A 6,165-nucleotide genomic window follows, 5' to 3' on the forward strand; every position below is an offset into this window, starting at 1 on the left:
CTCTCTCTCTCTCTCTCTCTCTCTCTCTCTCTCGCTCGCTCAGGTTTAATTCAAGTGTGCTTTGATAGCATGATGAAATCATACAAAAGGCCAGATTGATAACTGACTGAAGACAGTGAAGCATGTGTTTCTCTCTCAGACGAGGGATGAAGTATGAAGGTTTGGCTGGCCATCGTCTACCGCTCGGCAGAAGGCCGCTCCTCCGTCGCCAGCAGCGCTGAAGGTGACTTTGCTCTGAGCTGTGCTCTCTAAGGTCCTGTAGCGGCTGCAGTGTGTTTAATCTGGGAATAAGAGAAGAGTGGAAGTGAAACTGATACAGCAGAACAAAAGCTGTTCCCGCGGGACGCCGAGAGCAGCGCCGCTGTTTGCTTAGCGAAGTCTGTAGTTAAGTAGATCGGAGAGCTGAACAAATTAAAATGAAGAAATGTATTTTAGTTGAGCTCGCTCCTCTGAGTGCCAGAGAAAGAAAAGAGTGGCTCTGAAAATGAGAGAGCGATATCAAAGCGCTCCCTCGCTCCCCGACGCAATTACCCGCCATTCTCCTTCATTAGCGTTAACTGATGATGTGCGCGACCTCTGACCCCGGGCCCTGACTGCGCACACAGAAAGCACTGGACAGAACTCTAGCACTGTATCTAACAATCAGTTATTCATTTTAGAATTCAAACAACATTAAAAGAGGTTTATTCCATGGTTTAAAATGAGATTTAAATCATAAAAAAAGATGATGTAGAAATGAATTCTAACGTTATTCGTTCATTTTATTTTAACTACATTTCAAAACATGAATCAAATGAACAATTAACAATATGCCTATTCATTCTTTATATGTGTAAGGGATTCCTTCATGTTATTTTCACTCTGGCACTGATGAGCTTCTGCATGTGTTAGTGTTTGCAGCGTTGCCTAAGCTGAAAGCGGTTTGGATAAAAGCGTGTGTGAGAGTAAAGGTGCATTAAAACACTGCAGGCATCGGGAAACAATCGTGTGATTTCTGTGATCGGTGCTGCTGTGTGCTACAGTGAGACGGGCTCAAAGATAGCTACGATCAGGGATGCATCGTGTTTAACGCTCTTACCGATACTGCTTATCGATCCGGGACTTCAACACTATTCTTATCGGTACTTTTTGTTTTATACTGTATATACAAATACAAATTAAGAGCTGAATTAACATTGCTTTATATTCTGAAATGTAAAATAAATATTTAATGAAATGAATATAAAACATCAATTTGTAAATGCACCAGTGTGCAGGCATTTTTAGTGTTTTATACATAAGATACAGTGAGAACATGAACAAACAAACAAAGCAAAACAAACTGACAAATACAATTAAACAAATATACAAATTAAATGAAATAAACAGTGCTTTAATTTTTCCATGAAGGTCTACTATTACTGTTCAGGTAAGTAATAGCCTACAAAAGAAATCTAAAAGTAATCAAATGTAAATGAACACTGCATATTTTTCACTGTATGTATTGATAGATTAAATGTATGGCTTTAATAAGCATTATTCAGATTGAGAGCTGTGAGTGGTTTTCTCTTTGCATTTTGTTGTTTGATTAACACTGATGGCCCAAGCGCCAGTCTGTCACTTTAAGACAATATAATGACACACATCGGATTTTTGGTAACACTTTATTTCGATAGTCCACTTTAGACATTCTATTAACAGTAAGTAACTTTGCAACTACATGTCAACTAGCAGTTAGTAGAGTATTAGTAGACTGTCTGCTTAATATCTTCTAACACTTTCTTTGTCAACATTCTACTAACCCTAAACCTACCCTAACAGTCTACTCTGAGAGTTAGTAGACATGTAGTTGCAAATTAATGAGAATTAGTTGACATGTAGTTACAAAGTTACTTATAGTTAGTAGAATGTCTAAAGTGGACTATCGAAATAAAGTGTAACCGGATTTTCTCCCAGCTGTTCTCCTCCACTGAAGACATAAGCTGTGTTTAGCCGGCCACTTTGACATAGTGTGTGTGTGTTTGATCGTGTGGACCGCTCAAAGTGTGATTATCTGCGCACACATTTCAGCCTGAGGAACAGCGTCTCTTGTGCGGATTATTGTGCTTTCAGTGTTTTATCATCAAACATGTCCCGCAATTCAGCTACAGTAAAGATGGCATCTTACAACAATCACCGACTGAGCTGATTCTGACGTTAAGCTTGGGTTTTAGGGAGGAACGAATGCGCACTTCTGAACTGCGAATAGCAAAAATGCATCATAGACAAATGTCTGAATATTATTGCATATAAAAACAGCTGGCGACTCTGGTGAGATAGAAACGGCAAGATAATGTCTATAAATGTATGTGTGTTTTCTTAATTTCTCCAGTAGGCTACCGACAGCAGAACCGTTAACATCAGCGCTTATCAATACTCCGGTCTTTCATAATTTAGCCCCGGGACCAATTAAATACGGGGTTTCGGTACCCATCCCTACCCACCTGGTACCATCCACGTTTACTGACACCAATAAAAATGCGACATGGCGCTAAAACATAAAACTGCTTACCTCAAGCTCTTATGCTCCCTCTTTCGCCGCTTCCGCTTTGTTTCAGCACACATTAAAACTACAACTGCTGAAGTGAGGTTTATCATGCTCTTTTTGTTAACACTAGCGCTTCTTCTGTAACAGACTTTGATTCTGTTATGTTGCACTTATCCATAAGTGTTTAGGCGAACGCTCGGTCACATTGGTGGCAGCGGTTTTGTTTTGTTTTATTCACATTTACGTGGTTCAGTGCTACGGCGAGTGTTTAACTAGTTAGTTCATAGTCAGAAGTTCTTAGTGGAGTTAGCGCACAGATGGGGATGGCGCTGCGTGTAGGGCTCCAGACTAAGCTTTGAGGACACCAGCACCAGTGCTGTTAAGTTCTACAGAAGTCTATTTGAAGTCTGCATTTACATACGCAAGATGTATTTAAGAGTGTTTGCTCATCTGCAATACGTCTCTAAGACGTTTATCAGATTACACAGCAGATGTTTCCCAGATCTTTAGCAGACGTCTTACAGATGTACTTGTGTTGTCTGCGTAGTTGAGATGCAGATAACATTAACTTTTATTACTGTTATTCATAATGTCTAAATATAATTTAATAAATACAAAAATACATATATTAGGGAGTGGAAATGGCTAATAAGCCTATAAGTACTTCTCTGCAGCCATCTACTAGTGATAATTTAATGTCTTTTTTATTTTTAAATAAGTCTTTGTTTTCCTACATTATGAAACTTTTAGTTGTATAAATGGCAAACTATGAAGGATGAACAAATAATGTCATCACATTAAAAATAACTTTCAAATTCGGTAATACTTAAAGCTTTGAAGTTGCTGGGCTTGGACTTTCTGTTGAAAAATCACGCCTTACTGGACCTCAGCCATGCTAAGCTCCAACTGTGGGACATTACGGTTCCTCTACTTACCAGCAAAGACTTTGTTCCGACATGCTGCAATGTGTCGCTTGCAACCACTATAAATTTGCCGCCTCTCAGCGAGTCAGTGGTGCCAGTTAAAGTATGTCTACCTAACGCAGCTCATGTAGCAAGTGACTTTGTTGGATACCTAGAACCCAATGTGGCAGATTCTTCCAGTCTAATAGTAGCTCACACACTGGCCGGGGTTCACAACGGACTGACAAAGGCTCTGATTTTGAATCCTACTGGACATGATATTTAATTGAAACAAGGGATGCACCTGGGTGATGATTCTGATGTTCAGCTGTTTCATGCCCCGGTTGATGTAGCTGCAGTGACCTCTTCCGCAGCTGCGCCTCCTATATCGCTGGACGAGTCACCTATTTCTGATTCGGAGAAAGATGTCAGCCTTGCTGTTGGAGTTCCATGACATCTTCAGCTCCTCCAAACAGAATGTTGGCAAATGTAAGCTAGTGAAACATTACATCAGAACTGGTGAGCAGGCTCCCATCAAACTGTGTGCACATCGTACATCCCCTGAAAAACGTGCTGAAATAGAAAGACAGGTGGCTGATTTGCTTGCGGATGGTGTGATCGAGGAGAGCTGTTGGTGAGAAAGAAGTGTGGCACCTGGCGTTTTTGTGTGGATTACAGACGTTTAAACCGTGTGACTATTAAAGACTCTCAACCTGTGCCCCGAGTGGATGACACACTGGACGCACTGGCAGGTGCTGCCTGGTTCAGCACATTAGACTTTTCCAATGGTTACTGGCAGGTGGAAGTTGCGGAGGAGGGCCGAGAGAAGACGGCTTTTACAACAGAACAGGGCCTCTATCTGTTGCGATCTATGCCGATGGGCCTTTCCAACGCCCCAGCTAGATTTCATCGTTTGATGGAGCTGGTCCTCAGAGGGCTCCCGTGGCACATCTGCATGGTATACCTCGATGATATCTTGATTTACAATAAAACCTTTGAGGAACACATGTCAAGCCTCGAAGAGGTGTTTTCGAGAATCCAATCTGCAGGGTTGAGACCGAACCCACGCAAATGCCACCTTGCCAGAGATCATGTAGTCTTCCTGGGCCTCGGTCACACTTCTATAGAAATGTGCGTTGTATCACACGAGTCGATAGGTGTCGTCATCGTACAGTCTACACACGTCGTACCCAAGTTTAGAAGATCCCTGTCGCGCAATGGTCTTATAGGATTGCTAAAATCGTACAGTCCCAGGTAGCCAGTGCAATCGGGCCAATTGCGGCTGAGTCTCGGCTCACTCGGCTGTGTTCTGGCAGCGGCTCACCGAAGTGAGGCAGCTCTGGCCCAGTAATGGTTGCCAGATTTGGCTAGGCTTTGGATGTGCGGATCTGGCCCGTTAATTGTTGTGTGTAGGTTGATGCAGGCACGCTGGTTGCCGAATGTGTATCCCTCACCTGATCCTGTTTTGTTTATCCGTTCTGATCTGTTTTTTGTTTATTTTTGTCTGCCTTTCAATAAATCTCATTTCACCTGCATTTGGACCCAGACCCTGTTTTTCTACGGTGCTCTCTTACCGCACCGTGACATAGTGTATTTTTTATTTTAATTCCTATTAATATTTTTTTCCTTTTATCCGACATTCTCTTTTTTCTTTAACTACATTTGGAAATTAATGATTTAATTCATATAATGAAGCAAGCTTAAAGTGGTTAAGGGAACTCTAACATTATTTTTGCTATATGAGTTTCAAGACATGCGCACTAGCTTTGACATCTAATGACAAAACCAGACAGGCTTTTTGTGCTGCTAATTGCCAGAAGACCAGAAGAACTTGCTACTCTGGTGAGTAAACATTTGATAATCTAACATATAATATAATTTTAATAACCCGTTCTACACATATAATATCAAATTAATGTATATTTATAATGAAGCTATAATTGTGAGTTTGCTGACATAGTGCTAGAGCAGGGGTTGCGAACTCCGGTCCTGGAGAGCCGCAGTCCTGCAGAGCTCAGCTCCAACCCTAATAAAAACTCACCTGCCTGTAGCTTCCTAGTAACCCTTCATGCCTTGATTAGCTTGTTCAGGTGTGTTTGATTAGGGTTGAAGCAAAACTCTCCCTGCGTTCCACTCTGAAGGGCTCATCCCTATGCCCTAATCCCTTCAAAGGGTTTACCCTCCGGGTTAGGGGAGGAGCACATATGGATGTTATGGGGTAATTCATGGGGTCGGTGGGGATGCCATGAAAAAAAATGGTGTAAGGGCCAAACCCTTAATCTTTGTAAAAGTGACATATTTAGTTGACATGCATAAGTACATGCAGGCTTAACAAGGACACTGTAAAATATATTTTATTTTAGTTGGAAGTAGATGCCATCTTAAGGATTTTAATGTAACAATGTCATTTTGTGGAAAAACAAAGCATAGTTGGTGCTTGCTGTTTATTAATCATTTGAAACTGGCAAACTGGCAGCTCCAGTAGTAAGATTAAAGGATATCTTGAACTCTGTCATGGAAAATATGTACAAACCCTAATTAAACAATTCAATAATCAATTTACAATTAATTTATACCTGTGTTGTATTATGCTGTACGCCACGGATGAGCACGTTGTAATATGAACGGATTGATTATTCAGCTGTGGGCGCCATCTTCTGGCATGACGCGGGCATTCATTCGGCGCGTGACTCTCACAGTGCATTATGGGCATTCTCTAGCCGTTGAGCGTGCACCAGTTGTACACTCGTTTTTGCA

Source organism: Sinocyclocheilus rhinocerous, unplaced genomic scaffold, assembly GCF_001515625.1.
Source record: "Sinocyclocheilus rhinocerous isolate Xijiao unplaced genomic scaffold, SAMN03320098_v1.1 scaffold3461, whole genome shotgun sequence".
Taxonomy (NCBI): Eukaryota; Metazoa; Chordata; class Actinopteri; order Cypriniformes; family Cyprinidae; genus Sinocyclocheilus; species Sinocyclocheilus rhinocerous.